The 21,159-nt window shown below is 52.2% G+C and overlaps 38 non-coding genes across 38 annotated transcripts; 26 read left to right on the forward strand and 12 right to left on the reverse strand.

Annotated features, from left to right (window-relative positions):
* The first annotated feature begins 3,006 nt into the window (after positions 1-3,006).
* Positions 3,007-3,079, forward strand: Trnav-cac. The gene has a single exon. It is a non-coding gene; the product is annotated as a tRNA-Val (tRNA).
* A 158-nt stretch (positions 3,080-3,237) lies between these two features.
* Positions 3,238-3,310, forward strand: Trnav-aac. The gene has a single exon. It is a non-coding gene; the product is annotated as a tRNA-Val (tRNA).
* A 193-nt stretch (positions 3,311-3,503) lies between these two features.
* Trnap-agg lies at positions 3,504-3,575 on the reverse strand. Its single transcript has one exon. It is a non-coding gene; the product is annotated as a tRNA-Pro (tRNA).
* A 488-nt stretch (positions 3,576-4,063) lies between these two features.
* Trnav-cac lies at positions 4,064-4,136 on the forward strand. The gene has a single exon. It is a non-coding gene; the product is annotated as a tRNA-Val (tRNA).
* Positions 4,137-4,294: 158 nt separating this feature from the next.
* Trnav-aac lies at positions 4,295-4,367 on the forward strand. The gene has a single exon. It is a non-coding gene; the product is annotated as a tRNA-Val (tRNA).
* A 193-nt stretch (positions 4,368-4,560) lies between these two features.
* Trnap-agg lies at positions 4,561-4,632 on the reverse strand. The gene has a single exon. It is a non-coding gene; the product is annotated as a tRNA-Pro (tRNA).
* A 488-nt stretch (positions 4,633-5,120) lies between these two features.
* Positions 5,121-5,193, forward strand: Trnav-cac. Its single transcript has one exon. It is a non-coding gene; the product is annotated as a tRNA-Val (tRNA).
* A 158-nt stretch (positions 5,194-5,351) lies between these two features.
* Positions 5,352-5,424, forward strand: Trnav-aac. The gene has a single exon. It is a non-coding gene; the product is annotated as a tRNA-Val (tRNA).
* A 193-nt stretch (positions 5,425-5,617) lies between these two features.
* On the reverse strand, positions 5,618-5,689 carry Trnap-agg. The gene has a single exon. It is a non-coding gene; the product is annotated as a tRNA-Pro (tRNA).
* Positions 5,690-6,177: 488 nt separating this feature from the next.
* Positions 6,178-6,250, forward strand: Trnav-cac. Its single transcript has one exon. It is a non-coding gene; the product is annotated as a tRNA-Val (tRNA).
* Positions 6,251-6,408: 158 nt separating this feature from the next.
* On the forward strand, positions 6,409-6,481 carry Trnav-aac. Its single transcript has one exon. It is a non-coding gene; the product is annotated as a tRNA-Val (tRNA).
* A 193-nt stretch (positions 6,482-6,674) lies between these two features.
* On the reverse strand, positions 6,675-6,746 carry Trnap-agg. Its single transcript has one exon. It is a non-coding gene; the product is annotated as a tRNA-Pro (tRNA).
* A 488-nt stretch (positions 6,747-7,234) lies between these two features.
* On the forward strand, positions 7,235-7,307 carry Trnav-cac. Its single transcript has one exon. It is a non-coding gene; the product is annotated as a tRNA-Val (tRNA).
* A 158-nt stretch (positions 7,308-7,465) lies between these two features.
* Trnav-aac lies at positions 7,466-7,538 on the forward strand. The gene has a single exon. It is a non-coding gene; the product is annotated as a tRNA-Val (tRNA).
* Positions 7,539-7,731: 193 nt separating this feature from the next.
* On the reverse strand, positions 7,732-7,803 carry Trnap-agg. The gene has a single exon. It is a non-coding gene; the product is annotated as a tRNA-Pro (tRNA).
* A 488-nt stretch (positions 7,804-8,291) lies between these two features.
* On the forward strand, positions 8,292-8,364 carry Trnav-cac. The gene has a single exon. It is a non-coding gene; the product is annotated as a tRNA-Val (tRNA).
* Positions 8,365-8,522: 158 nt separating this feature from the next.
* On the forward strand, positions 8,523-8,595 carry Trnav-aac. Its single transcript has one exon. It is a non-coding gene; the product is annotated as a tRNA-Val (tRNA).
* Positions 8,596-8,788: 193 nt separating this feature from the next.
* Positions 8,789-8,860, reverse strand: Trnap-agg. Its single transcript has one exon. It is a non-coding gene; the product is annotated as a tRNA-Pro (tRNA).
* A 488-nt stretch (positions 8,861-9,348) lies between these two features.
* Positions 9,349-9,421, forward strand: Trnav-cac. Its single transcript has one exon. It is a non-coding gene; the product is annotated as a tRNA-Val (tRNA).
* A 158-nt stretch (positions 9,422-9,579) lies between these two features.
* Positions 9,580-9,652, forward strand: Trnav-aac. Its single transcript has one exon. It is a non-coding gene; the product is annotated as a tRNA-Val (tRNA).
* A 193-nt stretch (positions 9,653-9,845) lies between these two features.
* On the reverse strand, positions 9,846-9,917 carry Trnap-agg. Its single transcript has one exon. It is a non-coding gene; the product is annotated as a tRNA-Pro (tRNA).
* Positions 9,918-10,405: 488 nt separating this feature from the next.
* On the forward strand, positions 10,406-10,478 carry Trnav-cac. The gene has a single exon. It is a non-coding gene; the product is annotated as a tRNA-Val (tRNA).
* A 158-nt stretch (positions 10,479-10,636) lies between these two features.
* Trnav-aac lies at positions 10,637-10,709 on the forward strand. The gene has a single exon. It is a non-coding gene; the product is annotated as a tRNA-Val (tRNA).
* Positions 10,710-10,902: 193 nt separating this feature from the next.
* Positions 10,903-10,974, reverse strand: Trnap-agg. Its single transcript has one exon. It is a non-coding gene; the product is annotated as a tRNA-Pro (tRNA).
* A 488-nt stretch (positions 10,975-11,462) lies between these two features.
* On the forward strand, positions 11,463-11,535 carry Trnav-cac. Its single transcript has one exon. It is a non-coding gene; the product is annotated as a tRNA-Val (tRNA).
* Positions 11,536-11,693: 158 nt separating this feature from the next.
* Positions 11,694-11,766, forward strand: Trnav-aac. Its single transcript has one exon. It is a non-coding gene; the product is annotated as a tRNA-Val (tRNA).
* Positions 11,767-11,959: 193 nt separating this feature from the next.
* Trnap-agg lies at positions 11,960-12,031 on the reverse strand. The gene has a single exon. It is a non-coding gene; the product is annotated as a tRNA-Pro (tRNA).
* Positions 12,032-12,519: 488 nt separating this feature from the next.
* Positions 12,520-12,592, forward strand: Trnav-cac. The gene has a single exon. It is a non-coding gene; the product is annotated as a tRNA-Val (tRNA).
* A 158-nt stretch (positions 12,593-12,750) lies between these two features.
* Trnav-aac lies at positions 12,751-12,823 on the forward strand. The gene has a single exon. It is a non-coding gene; the product is annotated as a tRNA-Val (tRNA).
* A 193-nt stretch (positions 12,824-13,016) lies between these two features.
* Trnap-agg lies at positions 13,017-13,088 on the reverse strand. Its single transcript has one exon. It is a non-coding gene; the product is annotated as a tRNA-Pro (tRNA).
* A 488-nt stretch (positions 13,089-13,576) lies between these two features.
* On the forward strand, positions 13,577-13,649 carry Trnav-cac. The gene has a single exon. It is a non-coding gene; the product is annotated as a tRNA-Val (tRNA).
* Positions 13,650-13,807: 158 nt separating this feature from the next.
* Positions 13,808-13,880, forward strand: Trnav-aac. The gene has a single exon. It is a non-coding gene; the product is annotated as a tRNA-Val (tRNA).
* A 193-nt stretch (positions 13,881-14,073) lies between these two features.
* On the reverse strand, positions 14,074-14,145 carry Trnap-agg. The gene has a single exon. It is a non-coding gene; the product is annotated as a tRNA-Pro (tRNA).
* A 488-nt stretch (positions 14,146-14,633) lies between these two features.
* Trnav-cac lies at positions 14,634-14,706 on the forward strand. Its single transcript has one exon. It is a non-coding gene; the product is annotated as a tRNA-Val (tRNA).
* Positions 14,707-14,864: 158 nt separating this feature from the next.
* Trnav-aac lies at positions 14,865-14,937 on the forward strand. The gene has a single exon. It is a non-coding gene; the product is annotated as a tRNA-Val (tRNA).
* Positions 14,938-15,130: 193 nt separating this feature from the next.
* Positions 15,131-15,202, reverse strand: Trnap-agg. Its single transcript has one exon. It is a non-coding gene; the product is annotated as a tRNA-Pro (tRNA).
* A 488-nt stretch (positions 15,203-15,690) lies between these two features.
* Trnav-cac lies at positions 15,691-15,763 on the forward strand. Its single transcript has one exon. It is a non-coding gene; the product is annotated as a tRNA-Val (tRNA).
* Positions 15,764-15,921: 158 nt separating this feature from the next.
* On the forward strand, positions 15,922-15,994 carry Trnav-aac. Its single transcript has one exon. It is a non-coding gene; the product is annotated as a tRNA-Val (tRNA).
* The last annotated feature ends 5,165 nt before the right edge of the window (positions 15,995-21,159 follow it).

Consider the following 21,159-nt stretch of genomic DNA (forward strand, 5'->3'; position numbering starts at 1 on the left):
AAGGAGGGGTATCGCGGGACAGAGCGAAGACATCGCTCCCACACGCCACTTATAACATCATCCATAGCACTGTCGGCAAGGTGGGAAACATTTAACATCCACTGGGAACGATAAAGTTTTGCAGGTTGGCGACTAAGATTTACAGTTGCAGTAAAAGCACAATGGTCAGAGAAACTAGTAGGAATAACATCGACAGAAAGAATTTTATCACATAAAAAATCAGATAAATAGAATCTGTCGAGTCTACTGCATGAGGACGCGGTAAAAAACGTATATTTCACCAGGGTTGGATATTTGTGTTCCCAAACATCACGCAGATGCATCGTACGAACTAAGTCATGTCAATCACGGCAATAATTAAAATTGGGGGACTGGTCTGCAGGGCGTAAAACACAATTAAAATCGCCTCCGAGCAGGAGACTCCGAGGACTCTGGCGCAAAAGATAAATAAGCTCTTCTTTATAAAAGCGCGATCGAGCCACAGTGTGACCCGAACCAGAGGGGGCATACAAAACAACGAGGCGGAGATCAAAAAGACGACAACCAATCCCACGGCCAGAGTCAAGGAATTCAATGTCAGTAATAGGAATGCCCTCACGAAAGAAAAGAGCAGTTCCTGTTGAATATTCCGGCGCGACATTAAAAACAGTTTGAAATCCAGGTAGAGAGAGATCAGAAAACAACACTTCCTGCAAAAACACTACGTCCGCACAGGCGTCGTAAATAAACTGCCGCAAAGAGGCAATGCGAACGTCGGACTCAATACGGTTAACATTTAAGGTAAGAAAGGTGTATGCTTGAACCATAGAGAGAAAAGCGAGAAAACAAATCACCTACACCGACGCACCAGCGTCACAGTCCATAGCAGGGGTGACAGAGGCATCCGAGGGAAGGGGGCTGCTACCCCGTTCCGCGGATCCCTTACGTTTCGGTTTTTTACGAACAGCATTAACGTTCGGCTGAACGCGTAACTTGCGTCGGCTGACGGGCAAGGAAACTTCAGCCGCCGGTGACGTAGGAGGGTCAAGTTCTGTATCCGACACCACCCGCGCCGGTCCACATGCGGGATCCGGGGTCGCGGGGGAAACATCCGACAAAACGGAATGGTCAACACCTGCACTAGCTTCCGGCAAACATGGACTGCACGGAGGCGAAACGTGAGCAGGAAGGTCCGAGGCCGCAGAGTTGGAAGGAAGCGGAGCAGCTCCGCTGGCAGAGGTATGGGGCAGCGAAGCAGGAAGTTGTCGCGGCTCCACTTGTTGTGACATCGAAGTCGGTTCGGAAGACGGCGCCAACAGGCCCGACCGACGACCCGACTCGAGAGAAGCTGCGTCGGAGGCCGGAGGGGCGCCAGCAGCCGCCACCGGAACCGCTACCTCAGGAGGGCAGGGAGCAGCTACAGTACACAGTGGCTCGGAGGATGCCGGTCGCTCGGACTGGGGCATCTCAGGGAGATCCTCATCCGTACTATTTCCATCGTGTGGGCGACGCCTCTTATTATTCAAAAGTGGCACACCCACCTGAGGGACAGACGGAACAACATCAGATTTAGCACGCAAAGGAGGAAATTCTGTATCAGGGGTGCGCAAAACCTGTGGAGGGGCGCTACTACCACTGGACTGTGCTACACCAAGAGCAGAACCACCTGCAACGAGGTCAGCGACCGTTAACTTGCGACGCTGTTCGAGAGAATTTTTTAAAACAAAAACTCTCCGCGGACAGTCGGTACGCACGTGACCACTTTCATTGCACAAAAAACAGGTGCCCACCTGACCACTATATGTTACATGGACACGATATCCACCGATCTGCAGGTGAGATGGAATATTCTGCTTAACGTGCATTTCGACTGAACGAATACCACTGTAACATTGCAGGCGATGTTGGCTTGACCAGCGTTCAAGGCGAATGCTCTTTACATCACCATACTTCTGTAGACCCTCCTTAAGATAGACATTATCCACCTCCGGTGGAAGGTTGTAAACACGAACATTGGTATACGTGATGGAAGCATTGGAAAGCAGCACGGTACTTACAGAATCATCCCGATGCCGAAAGAGAACTTGATGACCGTATTTAGAAAGAATTTTATCAACCTGAAGTGGGTCCATAAACTTAACAAAGAAAACATACAGTTCGGTATCAAAATAAGCAGTGTGCACCTGATCCGAATGAACACCAAAGGTATCTACCAACCAATCATGAATCTCAAGAGAACTAGGTTGCACATGGCGGGTTGACTTGTCAAAAGCAAAACTAACTGTAGCCTGACGAGGAATAACCTGGGACGACATTTTCAAAATATGCGGTCGAAACCGCTACACAAAAAACACTGAAATAAGGACAGAAAGTAACACAAGGTACGAAACAACGACGGAGAAACACTCACAGAAGTTGCAACACAACACGTAAACAAAAACGATAGTCCACTATACGTAACGCTACGGCGGAGCGGAAGACTAGGCACGTCCACACTGCACGGCGTCTAAAGCGGAACGTACCCCTAGACCAACGAGCCCTGTGACAGCGTGAACGCCAATTATTTCAGCAAACTGCATCCCTCGAAGTCGTCCAGGGTGCTCTTTGAATCTGGTGCGGCTGGCGGGATGGGGAAGGTGCTTTCTGCCGGCAGTGCTGTTCTTCGACAGACTGTGTGGCGACACCGTGGGTCACGGGCAGCACCGTTCTCGGAGGTGCCGTGGCCCGCGGTCGGCGGCCTTCCAGGGCTATTGGCATCTTCATGTAGAGCTGCCTCCGGGTGCGCACTGCCTGCTGCTAAGGAGGTGATTGTTTTTGCTGATGTGACTTACAATAACGACTGCGCGAAACGCCGCTATCTCGTTGGGGATGCTACGACATACACCCTCTCGAGCACCCCGAATACTTGTTGAGCCCTCGGCTACGATGGGTTTCAGGCTGTCAAATGAACTATGGTGTGTGCATGCGCGGACGGGAGAAAGGCTGAGGCGTCTTCGAGTGTACAAGGATGGACAGAGCGTATCCGTCGTTTCCGTAGTGTAGCGGTTATCACGTCTGCTTCACACGCAGAAGGTCCCCGGTTCGATCCCGGGCGGGAACAGTATTTTCCTGCCTATGTCGCATACTACTCGAGTGAGCCACGTCGTGTGTGGATCTGCTACATGTACCTTCGTCATGCAAGTGCCGCATTTACTGAATTTTTAAGTTACGATGGCAACCTTGTTACAAGTTCTCTGAGAAGCAAGAACGAAAGCAGTAGTTTCCGTGGTGTAGCGGTTATCACGTCTGCCTAACACGCAGAAGGTCCCCGGTTCGATCCCGGGCGGAAACACTTTTTCATCACTTTAAACAAGACATACCGACAAGCATTTGCCACGTTCTGTACCTAAAGCTTGGCAATCACCTTCATACGTCGGACCAGACGGTCATTTCTTTACACCAAGTATGAAATTCACTTTACACTGACGGGCAGCTTTTTGCGCTGACTCAGCCACCTACGTGCGACCAGTTTGCACAAAACGCTAGGGCTCGTCCGGGATTTGAACCCGGGACCTCCTGCACCCTAAGCAGGAATCATACCCCTAGACCAACGAGCCCTGTGACAGCGTGAACGCCAATTATTTCAGCAAACTGCATCCCTCGAAGTCGTCCAGGGTGCTCTTTGAATCTGGTGCGGCTGGCGGGATGGGGAAGGTGCTTTCTGCCGGCAGTGCTGTTCTTCGACAGACTGTGTGGCGACACCGTGGGTCACGGGCAGCACCGTTCTCGGAGGTGCCGTGGCCCGCGGTCGGCGGCCTTCCAGGGCTATTGGCATCTTCATATAGAGCTGCCGCCGGGTGCGCACTGCCTGCTGCTAAGGAGGTGATTGTTTTTGCTGATGTGACTTGCAATAACGACTGCGCGAAACGCCGCTATCTCGTTGGGGATGCTACGACATACACCCTCTCGAGCACCCCGAATACTTGTTGAGCCCTCGGCTACGATGGGTTTCAGGCTGTCAAATGAACTATGGTGTGTGCATGCGCGGACGGGAGAAAGGCTGAGGCGTCTTCGAGTGTACAAGGATGGACAGAGCGTATCCGTCGTTTCCGTAGTGTAGCGGTTATCACGTCTGCTTCACACGCAGAAGGTCCCCGGTTCGATCCCGGGCGGGAACAGTATTTTCCTGCCTATGTCGCATACTACTCGAGTGAGCCACGTCGTGTGTGGATCTGCTACATGTACCTTCGTCATGCAAGTGCCGCATTTACTGAATTTTTAAGTTACGATGGCAACCTTGCTACAAGTTCTCTGAGAAGCAAGAACGAAAGCAGTAGTTTCCGTGGTGTAGCGGTTATCACGTCTGCCTAACACGCAGAAGGTCCCCGGTTCGATCCCGGGCGGAAACACTTTTTCATCACTTTAAACAAGACATACCGACAAGCATTTGCCACGTTCTGTACCTAAAGCTTGGCAATCACCTTCATACGTCGGACCAGACGGTCATTTCTTTACACCAAGTATGAAATTCACTTTACACTGACGGGCAGCTTTTTGCGCTGACTCAGCCACCTACGTGCGACCAGTTTGCACAAAACGCTAGGGCTCGTCCGGGATTTGAACCCGGGACCTCCTGCACCCTAAGCAGGAATCATACCCCTAGACCAACGAGCCCTGTGACAGCGTGAACGCCAATTATTTCAGCAAACTGCATCCCTCGAAGTCGTCCAGGGTGCTCTTTGAATCTGGTGCGGCTGGCGGGATGGGGAAGGTGCTTTCTGCCGGCAGTGCTGTTCTTCGACAGACTGTGTGGCGACACCGTGGGTCACGGGCAGCACCGTTCTCGGAGGTGCCGTGGCCCGCGGTCGGCGGCCTTCCAGGGCTATTGGCATCTTCATGTAGAGCTGCCGCCGGGTGCGCACTGCCTGCTGCTAAGGAGGTGATTGTTTTTGCTGATGTGACTTGCAATAACGACTGCGCGAAACGCCGCTATCTCGTTGGGGATGCTACGACATACACCCTCTCGAGCACCCCGAATACTTGTTGAGCCCTCGGCTACGATGGGTTTCAGGCTGTCAAATGAACTATGGTGTGTGCATGCGCGGACGGGAGAAAGGCTGAGGCGTCTTCGAGTGTACAAGGATGGACAGAGCGTATCCGTCGTTTCCGTAGTGTAGCGGTTATCACGTCTGCTTCACACGCAGAAGGTCCCCGGTTCGATCCCGGGCGGGAACAGTATTTTCCTGCCTATGTCGCATACTACTCGAGTGAGCCACGTCGTGTGTGGATCTGCTACATGTACCTTCGTCATGCAAGTGCCGCATTTACTGAATTTTTAAGTTACGATGGCAACCTTGCTACAAGTTCTCTGAGAAGCAAGAACGAAAGCAGTAGTTTCCGTGGTGTAGCGGTTATCACGTCTGCCTAACACGCAGAAGGTCCCCGGTTCGATCCCGGGCGGAAACACTTTTTCATCACTTTAAACAAGACATACCGACAAGCATTTGCCACGTTCTGTACCTAAAGCTTGGCAATCACCTTCATACGTCGGACCAGACGGTCATTTCTTTACACCAAGTATGAAATTCACTTTACACTGACGGGCAGCTTTTTGCGCTGACTCAGCCACCTACGTGCGACCAGTTTGCACAAAACGCTAGGGCTCGTCCGGGATTTGAACCCGGGACCTCCTGCACCCTAAGCAGGAATCATACCCCTAGACCAACGAGCCCTGTGACAGCGTGAACGCCAATTATTTCAGCAAACTGCATCCCTCGAAGTCGTCCAGGGTGCTCTTTGAATCTGGTGCGGCTGGCGGGATGGGGAAGGTGCTTTCTGCCGGCAGTGCTGTTCTTCGACAGACTGTGTGGCGACACCGTGGGTCACGGGCAGCACCGTTCTCGGAGGTGCCGTGGCCCGCGGTCGGCGGCCTTCCAGGGCTATTGGCATCTTCATGTAGAGCTGCCGCCGGGTGCGCACTGCCTGCTGCTAAGGAGGTGATTGTTTTTGCTGATGTGACTTGCAATAACGACTGCGCGAAACGCCGCTATCTCGTTGGGGATGCTACGACATACACCCTCTCGAGCACCCCGAATACTTGTTGAGCCCTCGGCTACGATGGGTTTCAGGCTGTCAAATGAACTATGGTGTGTGCATGCGCGGACGGGAGAAAGGCTGAGGCGTCTTCGAGTGTACAAGGATGGACAGAGCGTATCCGTCGTTTCCGTAGTGTAGCGGTTATCACGTCTGCTTCACACGCAGAAGGTCCCCGGTTCGATCCCGGGCGGGAACAGTATTTTCCTGCCTATGTCGCATACTACTCGAGTGAGCCACGTCGTGTGTGGATCTGCTACATGTACCTTCGTCATGCAAGTGCCGCATTTACTGAATTTTTAAGTTACGATGGCAACCTTGCTACAAGTTCTCTGAGAAGCAAGAACGAAAGCAGTAGTTTCCGTGGTGTAGCGGTTATCACGTCTGCCTAACACGCAGAAGGTCCCCGGTTCGATCCCGGGCGGAAACACTTTTTCATCACTTTAAACAAGACATACCGACAAGCATTTGCCACGTTCTGTACCTAAAGCTTGGCAATCACCTTCATACGTCGGACCAGACGGTCATTTCTTTACACCAAGTATGAAATTCACTTTACACTGACGGGCAGCTTTTTGCGCTGACTCAGCCACCTACGTGCGACCAGTTTGCACAAAACGCTAGGGCTCGTCCGGGATTTGAACCCGGGACCTCCTGCACCCTAAGCAGGAATCATACCCCTAGACCAACGAGCCCTGTGACAGCGTGAACGCCAATTATTTCAGCAAACTGCATCCCTCGAAGTCGTCCAGGGTGCTCTTTGAATCTGGTGCGGCTGGCGGGATGGGGAAGGTGCTTTCTGCCGGCAGTGCTGTTCTTCGACAGACTGTGTGGCGACACCGTGGGTCACGGGCAGCACCGTTCTCGGAGGTGCCGTGGCCCGCGGTCGGCGGCCTTCCAGGGCTATTGGCATCTTCATGTAGAGCTGCCGCCGGGTGCGCACTGCCTGCTGCTAAGGAGGTGATTGTTTTTGCTGATGTGACTTGCAATAACGACTGCGCGAAACGCCGCTATCTCGTTGGGGATGCTACGACATACACCCTCTCGAGCACCCCGAATACTTGTTGAGCCCTCGGCTACGATGGGTTTCAGGCTGTCAAATGAACTATGGTGTGTGCATGCGCGGACGGGAGAAAGGCTGAGGCGTCTTCGAGTGTACAAGGATGGACAGAGCGTATCCGTCGTTTCCGTAGTGTAGCGGTTATCACGTCTGCTTCACACGCAGAAGGTCCCCGGTTCGATCCCGGGCGGGAACAGTATTTTCCTGCCTATGTCGCATACTACTCGAGTGAGCCACGTCGTGTGTGGATCTGCTACATGTACCTTCGTCATGCAAGTGCCGCATTTACTGAATTTTTAAGTTACGATGGCAACCTTGCTACAAGTTCTCTGAGAAGCAAGAACGAAAGCAGTAGTTTCCGTGGTGTAGCGGTTATCACGTCTGCCTAACACGCAGAAGGTCCCCGGTTCGATCCCGGGCGGAAACACTTTTTCATCACTTTAAACAAGACATACCGACAAGCATTTGCCACGTTCTGTACCTAAAGCTTGGCAATCACCTTCATACGTCGGACCAGACGGTCATTTCTTTACACCAAGTATGAAATTCACTTTACACTGACGGGCAGCTTTTTGCGCTGACTCAGCCACCTACGTGCGACCAGTTTGCACAAAACGCTAGGGCTCGTCCGGGATTTGAACCCGGGACCTCCTGCACCCTAAGCAGGAATCATACCCCTAGACCAACGAGCCCTGTGACAGCGTGAACGCCAATTATTTCAGCAAACTGCATCCCTCGAAGTCGTCCAGGGTGCTCTTTGAATCTGGTGCGGCTGGCGGGATGGGGAAGGTGCTTTCTGCCGGCAGTGCTGTTCTTCGACAGACTGTGTGGCGACACCGTGGGTCACGGGCAGCACCGTTCTCGGAGGTGCCGTGGCCCGCGGTCGGCGGCCTTCCAGGGCTATTGGCATCTTCATGTAGAGCTGCCGCCGGGTGCGCACTGCCTGCTGCTAAGGAGGTGATTGTTTTTGCTGATGTGACTTGCAATAACGACTGCGCGAAACGCCGCTATCTCGTTGGGGATGCTACGACATACACCCTCTCGAGCACCCCGAATACTTGTTGAGCCCTCGGCTACGATGGGTTTCAGGCTGTCAAATGAACTATGGTGTGTGCATGCGCGGACGGGAGAAAGGCTGAGGCGTCTTCGAGTGTACAAGGATGGACAGAGCGTATCCGTCGTTTCCGTAGTGTAGCGGTTATCACGTCTGCTTCACACGCAGAAGGTCCCCGGTTCGATCCCGGGCGGGAACAGTATTTTCCTGCCTATGTCGCATACTACTCGAGTGAGCCACGTCGTGTGTGGATCTGCTACATGTACCTTCGTCATGCAAGTGCCGCATTTACTGAATTTTTAAGTTACGATGGCAACCTTGCTACAAGTTCTCTGAGAAGCAAGAACGAAAGCAGTAGTTTCCGTGGTGTAGCGGTTATCACGTCTGCCTAACACGCAGAAGGTCCCCGGTTCGATCCCGGGCGGAAACACTTTTTCATCACTTTAAACAAGACATACCGACAAGCATTTGCCACGTTCTGTACCTAAAGCTTGGCAATCACCTTCATACGTCGGACCAGACGGTCATTTCTTTACACCAAGTATGAAATTCACTTTACACTGACGGGCAGCTTTTTGCGCTGACTCAGCCACCTACGTGCGACCAGTTTGCACAAAACGCTAGGGCTCGTCCGGGATTTGAACCCGGGACCTCCTGCACCCTAAGCAGGAATCATACCCCTAGACCAACGAGCCCTGTGACAGCGTGAACGCCAATTATTTCAGCAAACTGCATCCCTCGAAGTCGTCCAGGGTGCTCTTTGAATCTGGTGCGGCTGGCGGGATGGGGAAGGTGCTTTCTGCCGGCAGTGCTGTTCTTCGACAGACTGTGTGGCGACACCGTGGGTCACGGGCAGCACCGTTCTCGGAGGTGCCGTGGCCCGCGGTCGGCGGCCTTCCAGGGCTATTGGCATCTTCATGTAGAGCTGCCGCCGGGTGCGCACTGCCTGCTGCTAAGGAGGTGATTGTTTTTGCTGATGTGACTTGCAATAACGACTGCGCGAAACGCCGCTATCTCGTTGGGGATGCTACGACATACACCCTCTCGAGCACCCCGAATACTTGTTGAGCCCTCGGCTACGATGGGTTTCAGGCTGTCAAATGAACTATGGTGTGTGCATGCGCGGACGGGAGAAAGGCTGAGGCGTCTTCGAGTGTACAAGGATGGACAGAGCGTATCCGTCGTTTCCGTAGTGTAGCGGTTATCACGTCTGCTTCACACGCAGAAGGTCCCCGGTTCGATCCCGGGCGGGAACAGTATTTTCCTGCCTATGTCGCATACTACTCGAGTGAGCCACGTCGTGTGTGGATCTGCTACATGTACCTTCGTCATGCAAGTGCCGCATTTACTGAATTTTTAAGTTACGATGGCAACCTTGCTACAAGTTCTCTGAGAAGCAAGAACGAAAGCAGTAGTTTCCGTGGTGTAGCGGTTATCACGTCTGCCTAACACGCAGAAGGTCCCCGGTTCGATCCCGGGCGGAAACACTTTTTCATCACTTTAAACAAGACATACCGACAAGCATTTGCCACGTTCTGTACCTAAAGCTTGGCAATCACCTTCATACGTCGGACCAGACGGTCATTTCTTTACACCAAGTATGAAATTCACTTTACACTGACGGGCAGCTTTTTGCGCTGACTCAGCCACCTACGTGCGACCAGTTTGCACAAAACGCTAGGGCTCGTCCGGGATTTGAACCCGGGACCTCCTGCACCCTAAGCAGGAATCATACCCCTAGACCAACGAGCCCTGTGACAGCGTGAACGCCAATTATTTCAGCAAACTGCATCCCTCGAAGTCGTCCAGGGTGCTCTTTGAATCTGGTGCGGCTGGCGGGATGGGGAAGGTGCTTTCTGCCGGCAGTGCTGTTCTTCGACAGACTGTGTGGCGACACCGTGGGTCACGGGCAGCACCGTTCTCGGAGGTGCCGTGGCCCGCGGTCGGCGGCCTTCCAGGGCTATTGGCATCTTCATGTAGAGCTGCCGCCGGGTGCGCACTGCCTGCTGCTAAGGAGGTGATTGTTTTTGCTGATGTGACTTGCAATAACGACTGCGCGAAACGCCGCTATCTCGTTGGGGATGCTACGACATACACCCTCTCGAGCACCCCGAATACTTGTTGAGCCCTCGGCTACGATGGGTTTCAGGCTGTCAAATGAACTATGGTGTGTGCATGCGCGGACGGGAGAAAGGCTGAGGCGTCTTCGAGTGTACAAGGATGGACAGAGCGTATCCGTCGTTTCCGTAGTGTAGCGGTTATCACGTCTGCTTCACACGCAGAAGGTCCCCGGTTCGATCCCGGGCGGGAACAGTATTTTCCTGCCTATGTCGCATACTACTCGAGTGAGCCACGTCGTGTGTGGATCTGCTACATGTACCTTCGTCATGCAAGTGCCGCATTTACTGAATTTTTAAGTTACGATGGCAACCTTGCTACAAGTTCTCTGAGAAGCAAGAACGAAAGCAGTAGTTTCCGTGGTGTAGCGGTTATCACGTCTGCCTAACACGCAGAAGGTCCCCGGTTCGATCCCGGGCGGAAACACTTTTTCATCACTTTAAACAAGACATACCGACAAGCATTTGCCACGTTCTGTACCTAAAGCTTGGCAATCACCTTCATACGTCGGACCAGACGGTCATTTCTTTACACCAAGTATGAAATTCACTTTACACTGACGGGCAGCTTTTTGCGCTGACTCAGCCACCTACGTGCGACCAGTTTGCACAAAACGCTAGGGCTCGTCCGGGATTTGAACCCGGGACCTCCTGCACCCTAAGCAGGAATCATACCCCTAGACCAACGAGCCCTGTGACAGCGTGAACGCCAATTATTTCAGCAAACTGCATCCCTCGAAGTCGTCCAGGGTGCTCTTTGAATCTGGTGCGGCTGGCGGGATGGGGAAGGTGCTTTCTGCCGGCAGTGCTGTTCTTCGACAGACTGTGTGGCGACACCGTGGGTCACGGGCAGCACCGTTCTCGGAGGTGCCGTGGCCCGCGGTCGGCGGCCTTCCAGGGCTATTGGCATCTTCATGTAGAGCTGCCGCCGGGTGCGCACTGCCTGCTGCTAAGGAGGTGATTGTTTTTGCTGATGTGACTTGCAATAACGACTGCGCGAAACGCCGCTATCTCGTTGGGGATGCTACGACATACACCCTCTCGAGCACCCCGAATACTTGTTGAGCCCTCGGCTACGATGGGTTTCAGGCTGTCAAATGAACTATGGTGTGTGCATGCGCGGACGGGAGAAAGGCTGAGGCGTCTTCGAGTGTACAAGGATGGACAGAGCGTATCCGTCGTTTCCGTAGTGTAGCGGTTATCACGTCTGCTTCACACGCAGAAGGTCCCCGGTTCGATCCCGGGCGGGAACAGTATTTTCCTGCCTATGTCGCATACTACTCGAGTGAGCCACGTCGTGTGTGGATCTGCTACATGTACCTTCGTCATGCAAGTGCCGCATTTACTGAATTTTTAAGTTACGATGGCAACCTTGTTACAAGTTCTCTGAGAAGCAAGAACGAAAGCAGTAGTTTCCGTGGTGTAGCGGTTATCACGTCTGCCTAACACGCAGAAGGTCCCCGGTTCGATCCCGGGCGGAAACACTTTTTCATCACTTTAAACAAGACATACCGACAAGCATTTGCCACGTTCTGTACCTAAAGCTTGGCAATCACCTTCATACGTCGGACCAGACGGTCATTTCTTTACACCAAGTATGAAATTCACTTTACACTGACGGGCAGCTTTTTGCGCTGACTCAGCCACCTACGTGCGACCAGTTTGCACAAAACGCTAGGGCTCGTCCGGGATTTGAACCCGGGACCTCCTGCACCCTAAGCAGGAATCATACCCCTAGACCAACGAGCCCTGTGACAGCGTGAACGCCAATTATTTCAGCAAACTGCATCCCTCGAAGTCGTCCAGGGTGCTCTTTGAATCTGGTGCGGCTGGCGGGATGGGGAAGGTGCTTTCTGCCGGCAGTGCTGTTCTTCGACAGACTGTGTGGCGACACCGTGGGTCACGGGCAGCACCGTTCTCGGAGGTGCCGTGGCCCGCGGTCGGCGGCCTTCCAGGGCTATTGGCATCTTCATGTAGAGCTGCCGCCGGGTGCGCACTGCCTGCTGCTAAGGAGGTGATTGTTTTTGCTGATGTGACTTGCAATAACGACTGCGCGAAACGCCGCTATCTCGTTGGGGATGCTACGACATACACCCTCTCGAGCACCCCGAATACTTGTTGAGCCCTCGGCTACGATGGGTTTCAGGCTGTCAAATGAACTATGGTGTGTGCATGCGCGGACGGGAGAAAGGCTGAGGCGTCTTCGAGTGTACAAGGATGGACAGAGCGTATCCGTCGTTTCCGTAGTGTAGCGGTTATCACGTCTGCTTCACACGCAGAAGGTCCCCGGTTCGATCCCGGGCGGGAACAGTATTTTCCTGCCTATGTCGCATACTACTCGAGTGAGCCACGTCGTGTGTGGATCTGCTACATGTACCTTCGTCATGCAAGTGCCGCATTTACTGAATTTTTAAGTTACGATGGCAACCTTGTTACAAGTTCTCTGAGAAGCAAGAACGAAAGCAGTAGTTTCCGTGGTGTAGCGGTTATCACGTCTGCCTAACACGCAGAAGGTCCCCGGTTCGATCCCGGGCGGAAACACTTTTTCATCACTTTAAACAAGACATACCGACAAGCATTTGCCACGTTCTGTACCTAAAGCTTGGCAATCACCTTCATACGTCGGACCAGACGGTCATTTCTTTACACCAAGTATGAAATTCACTTTACACTGACGGGCAGCTTTTTGCGCTGACTCAGCCACCTACGTGCGACCAGTTTGCACAAAACGCTAGGGCTCGTCCGGGATTTGAACCCGGGACCTCCTGCACCCTAAGCAGGAATCATACCCCTAGACCAACGAGCCCTGTGACAGCGTGAACGCCAATTATTTCAGCAAACTGCATCCCTCGAAGTCGTCCAGGGTGCTCTTTGAATCTGGTGCGGCTGGCGGGATGGGGAAGGTGCTTTCTGCCGGCAGTGCTGTTCTTCGACAGACTGTGTGGCGACACCGTGGGTCACGGGCAGCACCGTTCTCGGAGGTGCCGTGGCCCGCGGTCGGCGGCCTTCCAGGGCTATTGGCATCTTCATGTAGAGCTGCCGCCGGGTGCGCACTGCCTGCTGCTAAGGAGGTGATTGTTTTTGCTGATGTGACTTGCAATAACGACTGCGCGAAACGCCGCTATCTCGTTGGGGATGCTACGACATACACCCTCTCGAGCACCCCGAATACTTGTTGAGCCCTCGGCTACGATGGGTTTCAGGCTGTCAAATGAACTATGGTGTGTGCATGCGCGGACGGGAGAAAGGCTGAGGCGTCTTCGAGTGTACAAGGATGGACAGAGCGTATCCGTCGTTTCCGTAGTGTAGCGGTTATCACGTCTGCTTCACACGCAGAAGGTCCCCGGTTCGATCCCGGGCGGGAACAGTATTTTCCTGCCTATGTCGCATACTACTCGAGTGAGCCACGTCGTGTGTGGATCTGCTACATGTACCTTCGTCATGCAAGTGCCGCATTTACTGAATTTTTAAGTTACGATGGCAACCTTGCTACAAGTTCTCTGAGAAGCAAGAACGAAAGCAGTAGTTTCCGTGGTGTAGCGGTTATCACGTCTGCCTAACACGCAGAAGGTCCCCGGTTCGATCCCGGGCGGAAACACTTTTTCATCACTTTAAACAAGACATACCGACAAGCATTTGCCACGTTCTGTACCTAAAGCTTGGCAATCACCTTCATACGTCGGACCAGACGGTCATTTCTTTACACCAAGTATGAAATTCACTTTACACTGACGGGCAGCTTTTTGCGCTGACTCAGCCACCTACGTGCGACCAGTTTGCACAAAACGCTAGGGCTCGTCCGGGATTTGAACCCGGGACCTCCTGCACCCTAAGCAGGAATCATACCCCTAGACCAACGAGCCCTGTGACAGCGTGAACGCCAATTATTTCAGCAAACTGCATCCCTCGAAGTCGTCCAGGGTGCTCTTTGAATCTGGTGCGGCTGGCGGGATGGGGAAGGTGCTTTCTGCCGGCAGTGCTGTTCTTCGACAGACTGTGTGGCGACACCGTGGGTCACGGGCAGCACCGTTCTCGGAGGTGCCGTGGCCCGCGGTCGGCGGCCTTCCAGGGCTATTGGCATCTTCATGTAGAGCTGCCGCCGGGTGCGCACTGCCTGCTGCTAAGGAGGTGATTGTTTTTGCTGATGTGACTTGCAATAACGACTGCGCGAAACGCCGCTATCTCGTTGGGGATGCTACGACATACACCCTCTCGAGCACCCCGAATACTTGTTGAGCCCTCGGCTACGATGGGTTTCAGGCTGTCAAATGAACTATGGTGTGTGCATGCGCGGACGGGAGAAAGGCTGAGGCGTCTTCGACTGTACAAGGATGGACAGAGCGTATCCGTCGTTTCCGTAGTGTAGCGGTTATCACGTCTGCTTCACACGCAGAAGGTCCCCGGTTCGATCCCGGGCGGGAACAGTATTTTCCTGCCTATGTCGCATACTACTCGAGTGAGCCACGTCGTGTGTGGATCTGCTACATGTACCTTCGTCATGCAAGTGCCGCATTTACTGAATTTTTAAGTTACGATGGCAACCTTGCTACAAGTTCTCTGAGAAGCAAGAACGAAAGCAGTAGTTTCCGTGGTGTAGCGGTTATCACGTCTGCCTAACACGCAGAAGGTCCCCGGTTCGATCCCGGGCGGAAACACTTTTTCATCACTTTAAACAAGACATACCGACAAGCATTTGCCACGTTCTGTACCTAAAGCTTGGCAATCACCTTCATACGTCGGACCAGACGGTCATTTCTTTACACCAAGTATGAAATTCACTTTACACTGACGGGCAGCTTTTTGCGCTGACTCAGCCACCTACGTGCGACCAGTTTGCACAAAACGCTATTGCTCGTCCGGGATTTGAACCCGGGACCTCCTGCACCCTAAGCAGGAATCATACCCCTAGACCAACGAGCCCTGTGACAGCGTGAACGCCAATTATTTCAGCAAACTGCATCCCTCGAAGTCGTCCAGGGTGCTCTTTGAATCTGGTGCGGCTGGCGGGATGGGGAAGGTGCTTTCTGCCGGCAGTGCTGTTCTTCGACAGACTGTGTGGCGACACCGTGGGTCACGGGCAGCACCGTTCTCGGAGGTGCCGTGGCCCGCGGTCGGCGGCCTTCCAGGGCTATTGGCATCTTCATGTAGAGCTGCCGCCGGGTGCGCACTGCCTGCTGCTAAGGAGGTGATTGTTTTTGCTGATGTGACTTGCAATAACGACTGCGCGAAACGCCGCTATCTCGTTGGGGATGCTACGACATACACCCTCTCGAGCACCCCGAATACTTGTTGAGCCCTCGGCTACGATGGGTTTCAGGCTGTCAAATGAACTATGGTGTGTGCATGCGCGGACGGGAGAAAGGCTGAGGCGTCTTCGAGTGTACAAGGATGGACAGAGCGTATCTGTCGTTTCCGTAGTGTAGCGGTTATCACGTCTGCTTCACACGCAGAAGGTCCCCGGTTCGATCCCGGGCGGGAACAGTATTTTCCTGCCTATGTCGCATACTACTCGAGTGAGCCACGTCGTGTGTGGATCTGCTACATGTACCTTCGTCATGCAAGTGCCGCATTTACTGAATTTTTAAGTTACGATGGCAACCTTGCTACAAGTTCTCTGAGAAGCAAGAACGAAAGCAGTAGTTTCCGTGGTGTAGCGGTTATCACGTCTGCCTAACACGCAGAAGGTCCCCGGTTCGATCCCGGGCGGAAACACTTTTTCATCACTTTAAACAAGACATACCGACAAGCATTTGCCACGTTCTGTACCTAAAGCTTGGCAATCACCTTCATACGTCGGACCAGACGGTCATTTCTTTACACCAAGTATGAAATTCACTTTACACTGACGGGCAGCTTTTTGCGCTGACTCAGCCACCTACGTGCGACCAGTTTGCACAAAACGCTAGGGCTCGTCCGGGATTTGAACCCGGGACCTCCTGCACCCTAAGCAGGAATCATACCCCTTTTTTTTTTTTTTTTTTTTTTTAATGTAGACTGCTTACTGAAATAAAGGTTAAAAAACGAAAACTTCAGTCCTGGTGTAGAGAAGAAACATACATAAAGGCGGCAAATTCAGAAACAGTATAAAAGAAAATGGCTCACACAGGTGACCTTAGCCAACACCCTCTCTATCAAATGTCAGGCTAAGCATATTGGCAAAATCATCTCGCAGGCCTGGCAATCGCAAGCGCTGCCAGTAAGCAGTAAGCATGTACTGCCGAAACGCTAGGTGTCCATCCTCTTCATGACAACTGTTGACAAAATGTACGAAATGGCCAATCAACCACATGACGGTATGGAGCTTCGTCCGCGGAAAAAAGGAAGAATCGGGCCGGACGATGATGTCAATAGTATAAGCGGCTTCAGCAGACCTAGTGACAAAAGCAAGTTGTTTCCTGAGCCAACGCCAATTAGCAAGGTGCCCACAGCAGGTGAATCGATGTTCAAGGGTATCCAGGAGACCACACCGAGTACAGGTGTCCGTGTTAGAAAGACCAATACGGTGCAGTCGTACATTGGTGGGAACCAAATTATTTATTACCCTATACCACGTGGACGCCACGGCCATAGAGTGGATCGGCAGACTAACGTTCTTCCAGACGTTCCTCCAGGACACGGATGGAGACGCCAGTTCTATTGGATTGGGACTGGCCAGCCCCTCCCAGCGGGCAATCAAGCTCTTGGTCGTTGGCACCGGTCGCCGCAAGAAGACGTCACCGAGGTAACTCACCGCAATGTAAAATTCCCGAATGTGTTTCAACTTAAAATTTAGGCGTCCGACATCGACAGGTGGAGCAAGGCTCGCCGGACGCACAACAGTAAAAAGCCTGGATGTAATTGAAGTCACTTCTTGCGTAACAATTAGAGTCGTTCGGCGGACGTACAAAGCAGACGCCTTGCGAGTAATGTCAGAGAGGCCCAAGCCTCCGGAGAGACGCGGTTTCGTCATTACCTCGTAACGTAACTTGAATAGATGGCCCTTCCATATAAACCTGCTAGACAATTGGCGCAACCTTTTCGCCACCATCATGGGAAGTGGGAACAGCTGAGCAACATAATAAGCTTTACATAGGACGTAGGTGTCTAAAATTCGGACTTTTTGCAAAATGGTAGCAGAGCGCTGCTCATGGACCATCAGAGCCCCCTGTATCTTCTCGGTGACATACTTCCAATTGAGAGCCGCCATTTTTAGAGGACACCGATCAATGATAATCCCCAAGGACGTATGGCGATCGACAAAAGTGGCCCAAGGGACGTCAGCATCGCGAAATCCTCGAATATCAAGGAACTTACATTTACCCTGATTGAGACGCGCTCCAGAGACACGACAGTATGCATCAACTGCCCCTTTCAACAACGGGATATCATCTCGTTGACGGAGGAGAACAACGACATCATCCGCATATGCCTTAACCGAGAGCTTCCCACCAGAGAGGGACATACCCTGAAGCTTGAGAGCAATAGTCCGAAGCAGCGGTTCCAGGGACAAAACGAATAAAGACATAGAGAGCGGACTACCCTGAGGCACTCCGCGGCGGATAGCAATGGGCGGCGTCAGCTGCCCATTGACAGACACCCGAGCTGTTATTCCCCTGTACAAATTGCCAAGAACACCACGTGATGAAGCGTTAAAACCTATTGTACCTAAAACACGATCTAAAAACACATGACTGACGTGATCAAAAGCCTTATAAAAATCAAGGAAGGCAAAGGCACAATGTACGTTTGTAACCGCCGCAACCGAGACAACATCCCGATATTCGGCTACTGGTGTCAGAATAGATCTATCATGAAAACAACATTGATGTGCACCAATCACACCCCGAAGCAGAGAAGACAGCCGGCTATTGAGCGCTCTAGCAGCTGTCTTATAGTCAAAATTCAGCAATGTGAGCGGACGAAGATTGGCAGCAGATAAACGACCAGAGGACTTCGGAATTAAAACAATTTTCCCTACTTTAAAATCGGCAGGCACATCCATCCCTCTGACAATCTCATTTAAAATCTGCGTAAAAATGCCACCCAAAAGAGGCCAAAAACGGAGATAAAATTCTTTAGGCAGGCCGTCTGGACCCGGCGATTTACTGGACGGAGAGCGAGCAATAAAATCGAAAACATCATCTACCTGGAACTCCCGGAGAAATTCGCCGTTCGCGTCAGGCGCGATCGTAGCAGTTAGATCCCCAAAGACATCATCCGAAAGAGACTCACCAGAATCATCGGCAGAATAGAGACTAGTGTAATACTGATGAAGAGCACGAACCATTTCCTCCTGTGCACTAAGCTGTCGCCCATCATCCACCGTAAGAGAAGAGATGAAGGAGCGACGACGACGAGTCTGATGCCGTAGCAGGTGGTACAAGGATGTCAGTTCACCTTCAACAAGAGAGTGAGGTTTCGACTTAACTCGCAGACCATCCATCTGTCGTCGTTTAAGGCTCAAGAGCTTGGCTTTAATACGACGAACATCATGGATCCGCAGTGGAGAGGTACCCGCCGCGTCATATAGTTCACGCAGGACAGAGTAGTAATATTCATACGTGTTCTTAAAATCACGCGTCCTAGCAGCACAGTAGAAAATCAAAGTCTGACGAATCTTGGGCTTGGCAAACGCAGTCCACCAAACCAGCAAGGAGGGGTATCGCGGGACAGAGCGAAGACATCGCTCCCACACGCCACTTATAACATCATCCATAGCACTGTCGGCAAGGTGGGAAACATTTAACATCCACTGGGAACGATAAAGTTTTGCAGGTTGGCGACTAAGATTTACAGTTGCAGTAAAAGCACAATGGTCAGAAAAACTAGTAGGAATAACATCGACAGAAAGAATTTTATCACATAAAAAATCAGATAAATAGAATCTGTCGAGTCTACTGCATGAGGACGCGGTAAAAAACGTATATTTCACCAGGGTTGGATATTTGTGTTCCCAAACATCACGCAGATGCATCGTACGAACTAAGTCATGTCAATCACGGCAGTAATTAAAATTGGGGGACTGGTCTGCAGGGCGTAAAACACAATTAAAATCGCCTCCGAGCAGGAGACTCCGAGGACTCTGGCGCAAAAGATAAATAAGCTCTTCTTTATAAAAGCGCGATCGAGCCACAGTGTGACCCGAACCAGAGGGGGCATACAAAACAACGAGGCGGAGATCAAAAAGACGACAACCAATCCCACGGCCAGAGTCAAGGAATTCAATGTCAGTAATAGGAATGCCCTCTCGAAAGAAAAGAGCAGTTCCTGTTGAATATTCCGGCGCGACATTAAAAACAGTTTGAAATCCAGGTAGAGAGAGATCAGAAAACAACACTTCCTGCAAAAACACTACGTCCGCACAGGCGTCGTAAATAAACTGCCGCAAAGAGGCAATGCGAACGTCGGACTCAATACGGTTAACATTTAAGGTAAGAAAGGTGTATGCTTGAACCATAGAGAGAAAAGCGAGAAAACAAATCACCTACACCGACGCACCAGCGTCACAGTCCATAGCAGGGGTGACGGAGGCATCCGAGGGAGGGGGACTGCTACCCCGTTCCGCGGATCCCTTACGTTTCGGTTTTTTACGAACAGCATTAACGTTCGTCTGAACGCGTAACTTGCGTCGGCTGACGGGCAAGGAAACTTCAGCCGCCGGTGACGTAGGAGGGTCAAGTTCTGTATCCGACACCACCCGCGCCGGTCCACATGCGGGATCCGGGGTCGCGGGGGAAACATCCGACAAAACGGAATGGTCAACACCTGCACTAGCTTCCGGCAAACATGGACTGCACGGAGGCGAAACGTGAGCAGGAAGGTCCGAGGCCGCAGAGTTGGAAGGAAGCGGAGCAGCTCCGCTGGCAGAGGTATGGGGCAGCGAAGCAGGAAGTTGTCGCGGCTCCACTTGTTGTGACATCGAAGTCGGTTCGGAAGACGGCGCCAACAGGCCCGACCGACGACCCGACTCGAGAGAAGCTGCGTCGGAGGCCGGAGGGGCGCCAGCAGCCGCCACCGGAACCGCTACCTCAGGAGGGCAGGGAGCAGCTACAGTACACAGTGGCTCGGAGGATGCCGGTCGCTCGGACTGGGGCATCTCAGGGAGATCCTCATCCGTACTATTTCCATCGTGTGGGCGACGCCTCTTATTATTCAAAAGTGGCACACCCACCTGAGGGACAGACGGAACAACATCAGATTTAGCACGCAAAGGAGGAAATTCTGTATCAGGGGTGCGCAAAACCTGTGGCGGGGCGCTACTACCACTGGACTGTGCTACACCAAGAGCAGAACCACCTGCAACGAGGTCAGCGACCGTTAACTTGCGACGCTGTTCGAGAGAATTTTTTAAAACAAAAACTCTCCGCGGACAGTCGGTACGCACGTGACCACTTTCATTGCACAAAAAACAGGTGCCAACCTGTTCACTATATGTTACATGGACACGATATCCACCGATCTGCAGGTGAGATGGAATATTCTGCTTAACGTGCATTTCGACTGAACGAATACCACTGTAACATTGCAGGCGATGTTGGCTTGACCAGCGTTCAAGGCGAATGCTCTTTACATCACCATACTTCTGTAGACCCTCCTTAAGATAGACATTATCCACCTCCGGTGGAAGGTTGTAAACACGAACATTGGTATACGTGATGGAAGCATTGGAAAGCAGCACGGTACTTACAGAATCATCCCGATGCCGAAAGAGAACTTGATGACCATATTTAGAAAGAATTTTATCAACCTGAAGTGGGTCCATAAACTTAACAAAGAAAACATACAGTTCGGTATCAAAATAAGCAGTGTGCACCTGATCCGAATGAACACCAAAGGTATCTACCAACCAATCATGAATCTCAAGAGAACTAGGTTGCACATGGCGGGTTGACTTGTCA

The sequence above is a fragment of the Schistocerca piceifrons genome, unplaced genomic scaffold, assembly GCF_021461385.2.
Source record: "Schistocerca piceifrons isolate TAMUIC-IGC-003096 unplaced genomic scaffold, iqSchPice1.1 HiC_scaffold_538, whole genome shotgun sequence".
Lineage (NCBI taxonomy): Eukaryota > Metazoa > Arthropoda > Insecta > Orthoptera > Acrididae > Schistocerca > Schistocerca piceifrons.